Source organism: Copadichromis virginalis, linkage group LG19 (assembly GCF_057382275.1).
Source record: "Copadichromis virginalis isolate Kocher_CV1m ecotype Utaka linkage group LG19, C_Virginalis_male_GT1.1, whole genome shotgun sequence".
Taxonomy (NCBI): Eukaryota; Metazoa; Chordata; class Actinopteri; order Cichliformes; family Cichlidae; genus Copadichromis; species Copadichromis virginalis.
The window spans coordinates 21,646,473-21,664,747 of record NC_140636.1 but is presented as its reverse complement, the minus strand read 5'-3'; the positions used below and the strand labels follow the sequence as shown (position 1 = coordinate 21,664,747).

Sequence of the window (18,275 nt, the reverse complement as noted above, 5' to 3'; positions counted from 1 at the left end):
GAATCACATTTACCCCTCTTGTTTTCCCCCTCTGATCCATCTGAATAATTCTTATCCTATCCTCACCTGCAGCGTTTGGAATCCATAAGCCTATAAATAGTCTGACCTGAGGAAAAAATATGGTTCAGACATGCAGTATCAGACCAAACCTGTGATGTCACTTTGTTTAAAACTAAAGGCCATTACTAAACAGTAAAACGTTTTATAAGCTCAACGCCATCATAAATCTCGGGGAGAGTCTTGGATTACTAAATTTGGCTTCTGTATTTTCCCATGCATTTCTTTCTAATCATGTAACGACTTTATGGTGCACTTCAAAGCTCCTAAGCAGAATAGAAAGCTGTGACAGGCACTTTTACTGTGCTCTACAGCCTCTCTCCCAGGCCCTAATGCATCATCCAAGCTAACTGCCATCTTATTGTGTTTGAGCTCTGAGATAGATGAGTAGATGCAGTCGAGGATCCAAGAACGGTTCTGTCCCTTTGCTACTGAGTAACTAAACAGACAAACAGAATCCAAACAGTGGACCTGAGCCATAGATCCTTCATCCCTGGCGAGTTTTTTTCAAAAACTCTTTTTCGCCAAGTGACAAACCGCGTGGTTGGCAACAACTAAAGCATTCAGAGGAGGAATGAATGGGGTTCTGTCTCTGGAGAGGCCTGTTGAAATGGGGTCTTTTGCTTTTATCCCTCCGGAGAGCAGATTGATCTCGCGCAGGTTTGCACTGGCACTGCACTTCAAATGGACTGTTGAAAGGCAGGAAGGCAGGACGTTTATTTGTGCTGCGTTATAAACTGTGTCCTTTTTCCAGATTTTAAGATTTTGTGGGTGTTCTCCATCGTCTGAAAACACTACCAGGCCATCGCTCGCTCCCCGCACTTGTGTTATTCTTAAATTCACCTGTAACTCTAACCCAGACTTTCCCTCTCAACCTGCTTGTTTTCCATGCGGGCTTGCCATAAGTGACAACAGCATCCTCTTCTCATCTACTCTGCTTCGTCCATACTGATGAAAAACACAGGTACTCGTGTAGACTCTGGGTCCTGTTTTATAGTTGTGCAGATGGAGAGGAAGCTTCTTAAAACAGATGTCATCCTCCTCTGATATACGCTCCATCACTCCCCCTGTGGTAAAGATCACATGTGGACATCAGGTGATCTTTGTGCCGTTCACTCGGTGAGTAAGATACTCCCTTCCTCTTCATGCACCTCCTCGTCTTCCTCCTTTGCAGAGAGTGTGCTGGTTTTCTTCTCCTTCTACTTATGTAAACTAGGAGATTGTCTGCCATCAGCATTCAGGAAGTGTGGGGCTAAACAAATGACAGAAGCCAGTAGGAAAATCTCAGATGACCCAAGAATGTCTTAGCAAATCTGAAGAGGAGGTCATTTTTGGTTAGTGACTGATTCAGCCACAACATTAAAACCACTGTCAGGGGAAGTGAATAATATCAGTCATCCCATTATGATGAAATGTTCTGCTGGGAAACCTACAGTCCCAGCACTCATGTGGTTACTACTTTGCCATGTACTAACAACCTGAATGTTGTGACAGACCAGGCCAACTTGTTTGTGCACTTGTGAGATTGCATGGCTTGGAAAGATGACACTGTGATGTCCTGACATTAAACAATTAGTCATTACAACTATGTTTGAAGTTCTTTAGTCGTGTGGTTTTGTAGCTCTGTGTGGTGTTTTTGCTTTGCACACATCTGCTCCTACTGGTGGCCATTAGGGTTGAGAGACTTTTAGTATTATTTTCCTGTCCCCCCCACAGGGGGCTTTTTTTTTTTTTTTAGTGGTTTGCCTCTTTGAAAATTAATCTCTTCAGATAAATCCATTATAAAGGACAGTCACTGAAAAAAATATTCTGCTGAGCTACAGTAGAGCTAAACAGATATATTAATGAAAATTTTCATCATGTATGTCTAGTGGATGTAGTGCTGTGGAGACCTGCCATTGTATATTAAGTACATTAAACAGTGGCAATGTGGAAGTCCCCATTTCCTTGTCTGACAAACTAAGTATCAACACTAAGTAACGTTAAGCATATGTTTGCTAGGTAAGCTAGCTGTATTTTTAGGTTTTTGACCAATGTAAGCACACATTACAGGCATCTTTCATTTTCTGAATTTTGGTCCATCAGCTTGCTAATGTAGGTTTGCCCGATTTTAGGGTGTTTTCTCACAGCTGTGCTGTGTCCATTTAAATTAAAAGTTAACTTTCCTACTTGGTGAAATTTGTTTGTGCACGTGTGAACATGATAATCGCACTCAGGTGTGGAACCAACCAGACAGAGACTCACTAGTTTGTTTATGGTGAGATCTGACCTCATACTGACCAGGTGATGCTGCAAGTTTGAGCCGAATGCCTTCCTGTAGCCAGGTATGCTTTGCATTCTGGGATGCAGCAGAGTACCATTGCCTAGCCCATGCAGTTTTGGCTGATGTCTTGCCCAGATAAATGCAAATGTTAGGGATATATCAATTAGGTCCTGTATTTTCTTTTGTCGCTCCAATGACAACACAAAACAGTTTTTTGTACCAGACAGTAAACACATACACTTGGACACTTTATAATGGGAGTCATGGAGCGCCACTCGGTTTTGGAGCCAGCTTCAAGTGGCCGTTAGAGGAACTGCACTGTATCATGACATTTTAATTCAGCCCTAGATATTTCAACAGCCTTCTGCCTTTATATTAGCAAGCGCTGATTATTAAATGTTTGTCAAATTTGAATGTTGTGTCCATAATGGTGCGCCTTTTTAAAAGCAGTTTTGAAAACAAAAGAATTTATGTGAGAGAGATGCAGACCCAGGATGCTAAAAGCTCTTGCAAATGTATGCGTGTGTGTGCACACATGTGTTGAAGGGTCCAGGCTGTCAGCAGTGGAGTGATGGAGAGATAACCCATAAGCCAGTGCTCTGTGTGCCAAGCCATCTGACAGGAGTTGGCCGGCATTAAAGCTACTGGAGGCTGATATATTTTCTCTCTGTCGCTCTCTCTTCCTGCAGAAGCTTAGATGGGCTGCCCATTTTCAAAGTCTTACAGCCTGTATTATTTCTTCAGGCAGTGATCCATCTAGCAAATGGCTTCTTAAAGTCCAGTCAGTTTCATCCTCTTCTTTACCTCCTCACTGGTCACATGGTCCAGGAGCCACAGGGATTAACTGTGCCCTGTAAAGAGGAGACTCATATTGTGATTATCAGAAGGAGAGAGGGAGCTGAAAAAGGGGAATAGGGATGCTACTGGACTGTAACCATGCCCTTGACTCTATCTTTTGGGGCTGATACTAGTAGCAGGGGGTGGATTAAAGGTATTACTCTGACAACCTGGACCATTGGAACAGACATAAATGCTACCATATCAACCCATGCACACATCACTGCCTTCATAATCCCCAGCATCCACCCTGCTGTGCTGACAGACAAAATCCCCAAAGTGCACAACTAACTGCGAGTGACCGTGACTATTTCAGCAGTACGGAGATTAGCTTTAAAGAATAAAGATGCAACATTTGTAAGTTGATTTTTAGTGGCTGTGGGAGGAAGGATATCTTAGACAAAACTTGCACTGCGTTTGTTGAAGTATTTCCAGGATAATGATTCACATTCAATTAGTGAGAATTAAATGGGATTTTCCAGTTGACCTGAGGGAGGTGGGTGGGTTTTGAACCTCCTAATTGGAAAAAAATAGGTGATGTTCCTGTAATTGTGAATAATCTGTAGTGCAGGAAAAGTGTGCTGTCTCAACTTCATGCTCAAAGATGAAACCATCGGAATAATAAATATATTTTATGTTGATACTTTTGTTATTTTTCACCTAATTTTCTCCCTCGCTCACTTTTTCCAGTCTTTGGATGCCTGCCTCTCTTGTGCTCTGCCCTCATTTGCTGCCAGGTTTCCTTGACAACAAGCTGCAATACATAAACTGGGCAGCGTTCAGGGAACGTAGCACTGCAAAACAGAAAGTCGTTCTCGTTATCTCTCATCCCTTGCATGGTGCTCCCATGGTCCTCGGCTAGGAGCAGGAATCTCACAAGCAAATGGATTGTTTTTCAGTGTTCATCATTTTAAATCAGAGAAGAACAAAATCTTCATTCACTAATTTTTTTTCTTTCAGTGAGATGATGCACTTGAACATAGCTTCAGTACAGAGCATTAAACTGATGGGCTGCATACAGAGTTTAATTTTATTGCTAATTTTCAATCCTTATCCCCAGTTGGGCATTATATCCACATTTTATGATCTTCAAACTCATAAAAAAGAACACACTCTGGATAGAAAACGTCTATAAATGCAAAACAACAAAATTACAATGAATAATGTCTGAACAACAATTTCTGCAAATGCTGAGGAGAGGATGTAAGGTAAAAAATAAGTGTAAAAAAACAGTGTATTACATATTAATTTTTAATTTAAACAAAAGAACTAATACATCACTAACGTTACTTAATTACTCACTAGAGTAACTTGCTACATTACATTTGCATTACTCCACAACATAATATAACACTATAAAACTTAGGATACAGTCTCACACATGAAGACATGCTCAAGATTTTTTTTCTCCACACTTCACACCTGATGGCTCATCACTTCCTTTGTTACCTGTTGAAGGCCCTGGCTCTTAGCTGGGGTGAGCATACGCAGCTTTAACATCAATCTGGGTTCTTCAGTAGCTTTGTGTTTGCATGATGTCTTTGCACATGAGTTCTGGCTGGGCACAGTTTGCACTTTGTCGTCACTTTCTTTCCTGCAATAAAAATGACAGCAATATTTATATCTCCACTCTGCAAGAGTTGTGCAGCAGACTGCTCGAATACTCTCCTCCTTCCTGCACATGAACTGAATCAGGTGATTGTAGTGCAAGCTTGCAGGAAAAAAGGTGTGTTTGAATTTTTCTTTCTACTCACCCATATTGATGCAAGTAACAGCATAATTGCTTACTGTAATATGATTACTAAACTTTATACAGCAATGTGTTAAACTGCAAACTCTTTTGCAACTTGCAAAAGAAAGCTTTAGTGTAAAGTAGAGCTTGAAAGTTTTGGACTCTTAGAAATGCCCCTGTCAGATTTCTGGTAATTTATAAGAGAAAGAGTTCTTTTGTTTCAGTAGAATTTTGTTTGCTCCAATATAATTTTCCTACTGATAAATTCATATTAGTAAACACAACATGCTACTGAAAAATATGATTTATACTTGCTGAAAATGCTAATGGAACTGCATTAAAACCATAAAGTGACCCAAACGGCTGAGCGGTAGTGTTCATGAATGAACACACACACACATACACCCACCCTACCTGACGTGACCTTGCTTTCCTGACATTCTTTCCAAGATCTGGGGAAGAGGAAAGGTATCTGCTGATTGGAGGTTTGGCCCATGAAACAGAATGGATGGAAGAAGCCCTGCTGTGATTCATTTGCACACACAAACTGTCTTAGAGCGCCACTGACAAAGTATTAAAACAGGCGGTGAACATAAATCTGTCTGAATTCGTTTGGCTACTGGTCAGTGCTGTGCAGTACATTTCCCAGACTTGCCTTCTCTTCCTTTTAATCTTCATTAGAAGCAAACCTTCAGACATGATGGTGCATCGGTTATTTTTACTGTAGTGTATTCCTATCTGTGGTGTTCGACATTGCAAACACCTCTCTGGCTTGGGTTCCCTTTTTCACAATTGTCAAAACTCTTTAAGCTCCCCTGCAGAAAAGGCCTTCAAACAGGAAGCTGTTGACAGGTGAGGTCATTTAAATCACCCCCCCCCCCCCTTTTTTTTTTTTTCATTGACCTACTGCATCCTTCCTTTCATTACATTCACAACAATCAATGCTCATAATTATTGAAATGGCTCCTTTGGACTGTGTTTTGAAAGGTTACCGAGTTCTCTTATATCACACCCTGCATCGCAACTTGGGGTCTCAGTGCTCCACAGTGGCCACCGTAATAATGCCAGTTCTCACTGCACGTCCTGGTGCTGTGGAAAGAAAAAGAAAACTCAGACTCATTGTTCTGTGAAGGAAACTCAGATGCAAGGAGAGGAAAGGCTGCAGGGGAAGAAGTACTGACCCACATTTTTGCTACAGTGTGCAATGGGATTCGAGGCCCAACCTGACCATTTAACTTTGATAGCATGTAATCGGAACAATGTGTGTTGATTGTATGCCGCCGGAGCAGATTAACCCAGATTTGTAGTGCAGGGGTCAAGGGTTTAGTTTTTTTTTTGGGTTTTTTTCCCCAGTAGGTTTTCATCCCATGGGTGCCTGTGAGTCAGACACCTGTATATTGTGTGAGAGCTTCTCTTTACTTATAACTTGAACCCATATATCTGCAGTGATATACACTAAGGCATGAGTGAAGAAACATCTGCTTTGAATTTAAATAAATACAGTGACTTGGTGATGACTATAGTTTTTCAGTGTTGGTGGACGCTACATATGACTAAAGTGAGGATGGGCCTGACACTCAGGGAGCTTACATCTGCTGAACACTTCTGATTGTGTTAAACATTTCTGTAACTGAATGTATTTTACGTAACGGTGAAGGAAAAATACCCAAAAGAACGTGTCAAAACTGGAATAGTGCTTGCAGCATTGGTGGTGTATTGGAGAATCTGCCATCAATATCTGGGAGTGCATGTGTGTCCACTGCAAGGTCAGAGGTGCAGAGAGACCTTGGACTGCATGATTTCCTTTTGGTATCTCAGCATTAAGACCTGTCGTAGATGACACCCCGGCACCAGTTGCTAGGGATTGTTGGGAAAAACTGTATTTCCACACTGGTTGGTAAGTAGCTGTTGGGTGATGTTGGCAGTTGCTAGGAGAAACTGGACACAAAAAAGTGTCTGGTACTGCTCAGCAAAACTTGTAATTGGGTGACCTCAGAAATCTAAAAATCATTGTTTGCATGGAAGATGATGACTTGTGTGCAAGCACTCATTAAGTACTAAAGTAAAAGTTGTGCCCTTTGAAACATGTTGGTTGCACCAGTAAGGCCACTTGGAAAGTTATCAGACTTTTTGAAGTTATTAACATTTTGAAACAAATTATAAATTGTGAAAAGCTTGAAACAATTTGAACACTTGCCAAATGCAGTGCAGAGAATTTGGACATTCAAGTTGTCCTTGATACAGCATATGGCTTCAAAAAGCTGGTAAGATAGTGTAAACATTGAAACATGAACGTTCTATCCCAACCAACTTTAACATGAAAATAGCTGGTTGTAGGCTTGTAATTCCAACATGGATTAAAAGGGTTTGCGAGGTGATCCATCAAGCATGTATTTAGAATCATCCTGATCCCTTTATCTGGGATTTACACCAAATAAAAGTCCCTGGTGACGATTTGTTGTTGAACATACAGGGGAAACAATATAGTTTACAAAAAAATTAAACGCTAAAGCCATCATATATTTGTTCTGTCGAACATGGAACCTGTTAGAATAGAAGAACTGCGTCTATTGAAATGTATGAAAGGACTGCATATTCTTCAGAGTGAACGTGGCCTCATTTTTTTTTTTTCAAGTAAAAGGAATGAATTTAATCACTGGAAAGTCCTAATCAGCGTCTATGTGTAGAGTGGGCAGATTACAGCTGATGAGCATTGTAGAGAAAGACTTGTTTGTTAGCTTGATTTCATAAGCATGGCGGGTGTTTGGGTGTGTGTTTGTGTACACTTTTAGCTGCAGAACATAAAGCACGCAGCGCTCGATGGTAAGCATGTGTTACTGAGTGACCAGATGGATTTCATGGGCACATGGGGCCGTGCGTGCGTCTTCTGCTACAGGAGCTACCCCGGGCTCAGCTGGCTTTAATCAACACAATCATTTAGCCCTCGTGCGGGCAGTCGGTGCATACTGGAGCCCCTCAGCAACACTCCCTTTCACCACTGCTCTCTCAACATCCCTCAGCACCACATGGTGTGATAGCATATATATTTACATTGTCTCTCTTGTGCACACAGCAGTAACAAGATACACATGCGCGATTCTACACTCATTCTCACTCTGTTCATTCACTCAATCCAAACACCTACACGGCTTGTAGACTATACTCAGCTTCAGGGATAATCAGAGGTTATTATAACTTTAAGAAATCACTTATAATTTCTGCATGTTATAACCATTTAGGAAAAAATGCTGAATTATTATGAAGTTAGAGTAAAAGTGAGTGCATCCTGTAAGACAAGTAAAGCCATAATATTATTGCTATTATACTCCTAAAGCTTGCACACATACCACATTATGTGACCGCACACTATTAAGATGTGTCCATAATTTAGTTATTATGCTGCTACGCCTTATTAACTCCTGACCATAAGTTATTGATCCTGTAATTTTTTCCACCCACCAGATGATAGTCGTGATGCACCAAGATCAAATGTCGGTGTCTCAGGATAACTAATAATAATTAATATTGATGTGTAATAAACAATTTTGGATTGCTGTTTCCTATTTAATGGGCTATTTGGGATTTTTGTGGTTGAACACTGATTTGGATGTTGAATACTGGCTGGAGTTTTGAAGCTTCAGTATGTTGCTCAATCAGGCTTAATAGTAGACTCAGTGATTCATTACTACAGAAACAAATGACTAATTCAACTGTTTATAGGTTTCAGCTTGTACCAGATTGAATTTGAATGTTTTAGGCTGTAGTGAGAGGGTATGTAGGGTGAGAAGTTTATTCTGCAGCCACAATATGTCTTTGTCCGCTGTGACATAGATGGGAAATAGAATGGATTGAGAAATTAAGATTGGGTTCCTATCATTTTAGCCTGGGTGTAATCTCCTCTCACTTGTTTGTGTATGTCTCATAGCTTCCTGCGGACAGGGCTGAGTGTTGCTTATCAGCCGAAGCACCAGGACAGTCCCGACCCAGCCCTGAATGTATGCATCTTAAGGATGCTTTGCCTCGGTATCTAAACCGCTAAAGGATGTAACCCACTGGACAACAGTGTAATCCATGTGACCGTACGCTGCAGGATAACTTTTACGGCGCCCCCTCTCAGCTGGGGGACAGGATGTTGCAAAGGAAGAGCTGCTTGATTTAGCGGGGGAAGTAAATCAGTGTTACAACATGTTCGACCCTTCCCACCATATAAGAGGCAGCTGGACAAGGAGAGTCACTGTGTGGTTGGATGGAGCACGAGGCACGTGTGGTTCACTGACGCTATATAGTTCTCCACATAGACCTGTTGGATGCTTGTGGAGAAAAATCCTTAAAATCTGGTCCGTGCTTGCTAACTTTTATCCTCATCTGCCCATGAATGTGTTGACAGGTGTTCTGCTGCCTCTTAAATTTGCTGTTGCTTCTTGTTTTCTGAAACATTAAGACGTGATAACCACTGTTATTTGTGTTGGAATGAACAGTGGCTCAGAACAGACTGTTCTAACTTACTGTAGTGATAAACAGGAAGTGTTTGTTATTACTCTCTTATCCCGGGAGAGCTCGGAAGATGGTTTCACTGTGGTATAGTGCAACACCCAGCTGGGGCGTCATTCCAAGCATTACATTAAGCAAGACTGAGAGAAAAAGTTTTAAAAATGTCATTTATTCTCAGCTGCGGATCTCGCCGTAAACTGTAGCTTTGTTGGAGCCGTCGTGGCGAGCCCAGACCAAAGGCTTTGAGAGTAAAATTGGTGGGCTATTTTTAGGCAACCCACTTCCTCTGGTTTGTGATTAAAATCTTTAGAGAGAGGATGCTTGCTTGGTCACTTTGGCTTCAAAGTTTTGGTCAGTTGTTGCTTTTGCTGTCACAGCATGATGCAAGTACATAATTACAGCGGTATTTGATTTATGTGTGCACCAATCATTGCATCTCCTTGGGCACAACCTATCATTAGCTAATTAAAACATGGGAGCATGCTTTCTGTTTGTTTGAAGCGCTAATGTGATCACTGCACTGTCCAATGCAACGTGACCTTGGCTGATCAGACAGCACTGTCTGTGACCAGTGCTGCCAGTGGGTTCAAAGAGTTTCCCAGCCTTAACTAGAGGTGAAGGGTCAAGGAAAAAGGGTATGAGGCCTTGGATGCAGACGCGCACCTGTTCACATGGGGCCTCTGTTAGCGGAACAGATGACTCCCAGATGTTTTTATCTAGACACTATGACAGTCGTGACCATGTATGTCTGTGGGGTCAACCCCTTAAACTGCGCTGTTTAGAATTGGACTTATGGTTACATTCACATAACTCTGACATTCACCGCCATACATGGGCCTGTGTTTGAAGGGTGTAAAAGCCTTGATTTATGTTGCTTTGAATGGATACTAAGAAGTGACATTAAGGCACCTGGAACAGCTCAGGTGAAGGTGAAGTTTTGGGTTCAGTGAGTGGTCAGATTTGTGCTTTTTTATTTTTATTTTTTATGAATGGCAGGATAAGGAATTTTGATAAATTGTAATGTCATACAGCCACAGGAGGAGAGCCCCATGTTGCCAATATAACAGCAAGAGGAATATATCAAATTTGATTTTAAATGGAAGCATCTGGAAAAAGAGCAAAGGCCTTTCTTGTCTTCTTTTGTCATTATTTTTTACTGACAGCCTCTATTCTCACTTTTACAGTTTACACACCTGGACTCATTTTGGCAAAAAAGAGCTGTGAGAAGTGAAGCCGCCTTAAAAGCATGACCTTTTATACATCTTTGTATTTTCCATCTCATATTTCTAAAATTGAAGAGATTTGCTTGTACTGCTATAGACTCGTATAAGCTGATGTTTGGCACCAAATACTTTAAAAAGATTTTAAAAGAAGCAGAAGAAGATGGCAAAAAACCCCAAAAAATAATACTATAAGCAAGTTGCTTAGATGGACTGTACATCTTTCCAGGTAAGAGAGGGGGTAGAAGTTTTTTCTGATTTCTGCTAACATATACTTGAAATATAGTCACATAAAAGCACATTGGGGTTAGCAGATGTGTTTTTTAAACTAAATCTTTCCGTAGTGAACTGTATTTCACTCATACAGTGTGTGTTACTCAGAGACTTCCAATGTTAACTTGGAAACTTTGCAAGCTTGTTATATAAAGATGTCATAAGATGTGCGACTTATTGCAATATCTGATAAATGCCTTCAGCAGTCTTCAGGCTATTGATTGTAGCGTGAAACCAATCATTTGCTTTTGGGGGGGACAAAGTGTTGCTTGCACACTGACGTCAGTGTGAGAGTGGCTATTGCCAGAAATTCACAAATGGTTTGCAAATAGATGTCTCCCATGTTGTTTACCCAAACTTCAATATCTAAAGTCTTGGTCACACCTAGAAACGAGTTTTCAACACCAGATGGTAAGGGGGGGAAAGTGCATTTGCAGAGAGGTTGGTAAGTGGTTGCTGGAAGTTGCAAAAATTATAGACTGCCAGGGGGTAACTGGCTGGTCTCAATCTGTGAGACTGGGGCTTAACATCCTGCCCATCTTAGGAATTGGATAAAGTAGAAATAGCAAGGCTAATGATCTCCCTACTCAAAAAGTGCATCCATCTGGTAATCAGCATGTCCATGGCTCCAAGAATTCTACTTCTCCTCTGGTCCAGTTAGCAGTGTCCTTTCTATCCTTGGTTAGTTTGAGTTAAATTTGAGACAGCACAAATAGAATTATACAAACAAAATAATAATTAAAAATGAAAAAAGGAAAAAAACATTAAATGCAAAAAGTGAATTAACCTACCAGCTTAAATTCTCATATTTCCAGAGTAAACAGCTGAAATTGTTAACCAGTCAAGAAGAAGAAACGCGCCATTGGCGCATTTCATTATGGTTACACTATGACATAATTTAGAAGTTATTCAAAGTCCAATAGCGACGGCCTTCATGCCCAGAGATCAAGGTATTACATCACTGGTTAACATGATGAAGCTGTCATGAGTCAGTCAGTGGAAAGCTAGACCATTGTCTAAACATGACAGCATGTAGCTGGCACATATCCAAGCAGACACTAGAGCCACTGTGGAAGCAGGCAGTTGGTTGACCTTTGACCCTGCCCAGTCTGCCTTTTAAACAAAAGAGCCATTCAGATACAGACTGCTTTTGCAGAACACAAAGGGGGGGGGAAAAGCACTTGGTACAAATGAGAGGTAATTGTGTTGAAAAGCGTGTTTACTCTCATTTGAAGTTGGTAAAAGCAGGTGGATTGTCAAACATTTGTGATGGAAAGCCACAAAGAGTCGAGCTAGAAGAAGAAAGCATGAATTCATGCAACAGGGATATAAATAATAAGAGCAGGAAGAAATGTCACCATAAAAACAAAGTGACTTAAGTTAGATTTATGGTTGACTGCTTTGCTGTGATTAGGTTGCTTTTGTGCAGAGGCTTTTGAAAGATGGATAGTATACCGTTCCCCTGCATCATGATTTATAGCTAACATACAATTACACCATGTATAAAAATGTGCACTCATATTTATGCTGTCAAGAGTTCAGGGTTTTGAACAGCAGAAGTATTTTCTCAGGGGCAATTTATTTCTGCGTGGGTGTGAAAGAAAGTGCAAAGTGCTGTCACAAGGAATTCCTCGCCTAAACAAAATACAGTTAAATGAGAGCTGCCTGGTCTAAAGAAGCCCTAAATAATACATTAAGGAACAACACATCGTAAAGCATGACCGTTTGCCATGTTAGCTCTGGCAGCTGCTGGCTTGGAGCGCTGCACCAGCCACTTCTCTTCAGTGACAACCCTGGAAAGAGTCCTCCTGATGCCAATATCTGTAATTTCAAATGCCTCTTTACAGGCTTTTCTCTGGCTGTTATCAGGTTTGACTGCTGCTGCACGTTAGAGGGGTCTGCAGGAGAAAGTGTGGTTTATGAGCCTGGAGGAGACCACCTTGGGTGACCCACTTCTTCTCATCCAATATTCCATTCACCTTTCGTCCAGCGTAACACCAAGTGCCAAGTTCCCTTTTTTTCTTTCTGACTAAATTTAGCACTTGTTGGCCAGGCTGTGACTGTTTCTGTAATATGATGGTGAATTCTTTCTTAAAATATTACTTCATGAATGCTCCATATAGCGGGCACAGAAGGGTTTAGACCAATGATTTTAATTGTTAGACAGACTTTTGACAAATGATTTGAACTACTCTGTTCCTTTTTTGAATCAACCTTCACTCATTTCAATCTCTATAAATTCCTCAGTATGCAAATTTCTTCATTTCCTTTAGTTATAATTATCTTGAATGAGCTAAAATCTCATTTTTAATTCAGTTGATTTCCTTCAATACTTGAGATAATTTGTCCATTAGCTCCTGGTCATGCATTACCACTCCCTGGGGTACTCCTAATTGGGAATCACTGATTTGGAAAGCAGCTCAGGAAGTTTCGCCCAACTGACTGACAAGTGACAGGCAGATTTTAGGGGTAGCTGTGTGTCTTTTGGCAGCACACAGCTCAGCGGAGGAGAAAGCTCCCCGCCTCTCTCTTTGCAGCTGGTTTATCAGTCATGACATTTGCCATTCACTGTGGGTAAAGCCTAACCCTGCTTGAGTTGATATGAATATCCCAGGGTGAGGTTTACTGAAGCCAAGTTAGTAGAAGCTATGATCTGGAGTCATTTGTAAATGTGGAGGTACACATGAGTGTCTAAGCTCCTCTTTTCTTTCTTCCTGTAACATGTGTGCTATTCAGGGGTAATGAAAATCAGCAAACCCTCAAAGAAAAGGAGAACAGATGGAATAGAGAGCTTGTTGGATCTTTCACCCTCTCTCTTTTTTAGAGACCATGATTTTTATCACATGCATGCCAGGCCCATTCCATTTGCGTCAATTATCAGGCTGTGATGGATGATACAAGGGTTACTGGTACACTCAGCAATACTGGAGTCTGTGCTTACCCCAAATAACCCCGGAGGAATAGGCTATCTTCCCTCATTTTGGTGATGGAGAAGTTACCCTCTAGAGAGAGAGAGAGAGAGTGAAAGAGAGAGACGGAATGGAGAAGTGATGCAAACTAATGTCACTTTGACACTAGTGAACATCATGGAAACAAGCTGGTTCTGGCGCTCAGCTGGGTTAATGGATGTGTCCCCAGGGCTTCTTCAGGAATGCACCCAAGCATTACCGCCAGCAATTTGGTGTCATCTGTCTTCTGTCCCTAGAGAAAGATGATAAATGTTATTGTGACTGCCCCTTTCTCCACTCTTTAGCATATCAGTGGCTCCAGTTTGAGTGTGTGAATGTCTAAACAATAGTTTCAGTGGGTGGTGGTTCTGTCACAGAGAGTATAATAAACATAATAAATGAATCTAAATAAATATAAAAGTATAATACCAAAAGTATAAAAAGAAAATGTGCTGGATTTTAAATGTGCTGATTGCCAAAAATGTATCTAAGGGTTCAGTCCTGTAGGCCTAGAGACAAGATGGCGAACCCTTTGCAACCACAGGTCGCAAGGGAATAGACAAATGGTTGCTGACTATACAAAAGAACTCCTTTTGATTGCTTTGGTCTCTAGATACAACCGACATATTTCAAACTATGTTTGACTACAGCAATCTGCTAGTGACCAAAGCAATGACAAGGAGGTTTTAGTGCAGCACCATATACCTCTTTTCAACCATTTTCACACAGTAATTGCCAGCAACCACTAGGCAACTGGTTGGAGGTGTAATGGATACATTACACCTCTCCCGATTGACCTGTGGTTGCCGGGGGTTGCTGACTGGTCTCTAGGCCAGCCCTTTATATGTGATTTTTTTTTTTTCTAAATCAAACAATGAAAAAATAGATTGGGGGGAAAAGTATTTGGTATACTCTAATGGCCCCCAAGTAACAGTCCTTGTTTAGAATGTGGTCACTTGCTCTCATTTACAGTATATGCATGCATTTATACTGAAGTCAATATTAGAGACAAGCCAATACTTTTTCCAACTTGGTCAGCAGACAGGCAGTCCCATGAAAGATAAGACGACGGCATATGACCTCAGTCTGCATGACCCATGCCTTTAAAGTTACATCAATAGTATTGATGAGTCAGTTGTGGTCAGGAAGCTGTCGATGTCTAAAGATCACGATTGACATGTCAATGTTTTTTCAGACATATTGATCACTTTAGAATGCTCATACTCAGACTTGTCAGTGATGATGAAGCATACCATACTTTATCATATAATTATCTCTACAAGCGATGATAGTTTACTAAATGGATATTATGCTGCATACAATACAGATGTTTTGTTGAGGTAAATTTTCCAGTTAGCTGTAGTGCTTCTAAATGTAATGTTAGATGTAATATTATTTTATTTATTTATTTTTTTTGCAATTAGAAGAGTGGCCCCCTGCTGATAAATTAATGAAACTTGGATTTTTGTGGTCTTTGACTTTATTTTCTGGTGTTAATCTGGTGCTAGAAGCATTGGAAGCACAGTTGGTGATGGGAAAGGGCGGGGCGGGGGGGCCATAAACTCTGATAAACTGCTGCATAGGTGTTTTATTTTGTCTGGCTGAAGGTTTGGGTGTAAGGAGGGGTGGAGATGAAGAGATGATGGTTTCTGTCTTTCACAGGAAGTCTCCGGTGTCTTGAAGTTTTTGTTCGCACTCTCTTGCCACTTATGTTATCACAAGTAACATACTTGAACTCCAATTCTCTGAACCCTCTGTGGTGTGGCCCTCCAGCTGATTTCCTCCCCACCCTTCAGCTCCTTTCCACCCTTCCACACATTACATTTGGCTGAGCTTATACTGCGAACTTGACCAAGCCAAGAGATCTTTGTGTATCAAGGTTTCTGACTCACCTTTTTCTCAATGAACACTGATGACTAAATCACAGGGAAATCCTTTTCCTGTCTGTGTCAAAGGGGTAATTCCTAATGGACAACGCCATATTTGGCACATCAGTTTATGGGCGTGTGTGCTTTTATGCATGTGTTAAAGATGAGAGGACGGGGCAGGAAAGAGGTTTCCTTTGGGTACTGTGTGTGATATCCCTACATCGACTGCTCATTTAGACCTAAATGTGTTGGGTGGAGTTGGAATTGTGGGCAGGCATAGGAAGCACAGGCCGTTGAGGGTCATTTCCTTTTAGCTTCCCCTCTCCCATGGCCTCTCATAACAGACACGCACAGATACTATAGTATAAGGTAAATGCATGTATGGTATATTCACTGAAAATCCATAACATTTTAGCTGACATCCACATGGATGCTGTCATATGCTGGAGCTGGAATCCAGAAGGGGAGGGGAAGGTAGATTAGTAATCCAAAGACAGAGAGACTGTGAGAGAGCGAGAGAGACAGAGCAGGAGAGGGAGGGGAGAGAGAGAGAGAGAGAGAGAGAGAGAGAGCGGGGACAATGTCAACAGCTCAGCTCCCAGCACAGTCAGCTGAAATCTAGAGCTCAGCTCAGAAGCTCGGAGAGGTGAAGCAGACGAAACTAAACGGCGTCTGTCAAACTCTGCAAACCCATGGAATTTGGTCATGAAGCTCCAAAAAGCAAAAACGGTTGCGTAGAAGCAGAAGATGCGGGATTGCTTTAAATTTTTCTTCTAACTTTTTTTTTTCTTTTGTGGAGTGCTTTTTTTTTTTTTTCATTTGCTAGTGAGGCAACACAGAGACGGTTCATCTCTTAGTGCAACCGGTCTGAAGTGGGTAAGTAGGCGATACTTGATCTGGATACTGATACTCTTAACCCTTCCCGGTCATTGTGAGTATTAGCTATTCGGTAGTCTTGTTCACCCATGACAGGCTACAGATGCTCATGCTGCTTAGTCCAGGCAGGAAAATTTGAAGATTTCTGCAGGCAATAAAATAAACATCAGGTAGGAGTGCTCATAGAGAGGAAGGGGGAAAAAAGACCTGGTGGGCAACAAGGGCTGCTGTTCCCCTGTGATAAAGTTTCCACATTTTGTGCTGTTGTGATTGGAGGGAAGGGCAGTATTTTACAATCGTTTTTCACTACAGTGGCTTTATAGCTCATAAACGGGAGCAAAAGTTGGGTTGTGAAATGAATGTGGTCTTGATGTTTGGGCTCGTTCTCCAACGGTGCTGACAGGACATCTTGCTGTACCCACATGTGTGCTGTTGCACTGTGTAAGAAACAGTTTTGGCTTAATAGTGATGCTTTTGGGTTCAGTTTGACATGAGATTCTAGAAGTTTTGGGAGTTTCATGATTTCATGGATGATCGGAGGCTCAGTGTTATTGCTGCTGCTGCAGATGTGAGTTGGAAGACATCAACATTTAGTTTCAACCAAATCACATTACAAGATGTCTAATGCACATTTCAGGGGAATTGTTCACATTTAAAAGACTGAAGGGTGATGGGATAGTATCATATGTATAATGGATGCTATTTTGGGACCTAGATGATGAGTGATCACACATCTTCATCAATCACACAGTCATCTTCCATTCCATATTCCTCCCATGCAACCCATTATAGACACTGGGGGCTGAGTATGTATGGAAGACAGTTCTTTTTAACTGACAGTCCTTTCAAAGCTTCCTTAAGGGATGCCAGTACATGGCTACATGGCCCCTCAGAGCGGTGAAAATACCCAGCTTTACTCTTTTGGCTCGTCTGTCAGCTGTAAATCCTTTGCATGCTTTGAAAGCATGGTCATGTGAGTTCATTCACCAGCCGTCCAAATTTCCAACTAAGAAATTGATTAGGGATCCTTTCTTAGTCTCTTAACATCCCTCAAGGTTAAGGTTAGGACTAGGCATAGGCGTGGGATTTGGTGAAGGTTTACCCCTTTTTTAAAAAAAAAAAAGAATTTTCATAGAAAACTCAAAATGAAAACCTTGCAAGAAACAACTTGTTCCAGAACATGTAAGATGTCATTTGAAACCGGCTGTTTGGCATGTGGCTAAAACAAACTTGACCCTAACCTTAGATGGATTGTTGGTGACATGATGGACGTAAAGGGGGTTAGGGTTTACTGAGGCATAAGTTTTATTTATGGAAAATCTTCCAACTAGATAATATAGCATTTTAGAGTGATGTTTTCTTTTCTGGAGACTTTTATACAGCTAATGCAGCAGTAAAAGCAATATGAAAAAACACGAGACACATGTTATTTCGGTAACACTCATGTAATTCATCCCTTTTGGTGTTTTGCATTTTAAGGTCACTGAACCAGAGGCAAAACTCATTTATATAGTCAAAGGGCCGTGTGTGTTTTTCTTTGATGTCTTTTTGCAGTGTGAACAAGATAGTATTTATTTCCACCACATTAAAAGCTTACTCTGCAGTCTGCTGGAAGACCTCCTACATCCATGTGCGCTGGGGGGCAAACAGAGCGACAGTACTAAAAGATTCAGCGTGCCGGGAGAGCATTAACGAAAGTGTACATATACA

The 18,275-nt window shown here is 41.2% G+C and overlaps 1 protein-coding gene across 8 annotated transcripts in view; it reads left to right on the top strand.

Moving 5' to 3' along the window:
• Positions 1-18,275, top strand: part of daam2 (dishevelled associated activator of morphogenesis 2) — a 111,167-nt gene that overhangs the window by 9,522 nt on the left and 83,370 nt on the right. The window contains exon 1 of one of the 8 annotated variants that reach the window (XM_085440742.1): positions 16,308-16,565. The exons of the other annotated variants lie outside the window; for them this stretch is intronic. The gene's annotated coding sequence lies outside the window, so the exon portion shown is untranslated. Of the gene's footprint in view, positions 1-16,307; positions 16,566-18,275 lie in introns of those variants that run through there. 8 annotated transcript variants of the gene reach the window in all.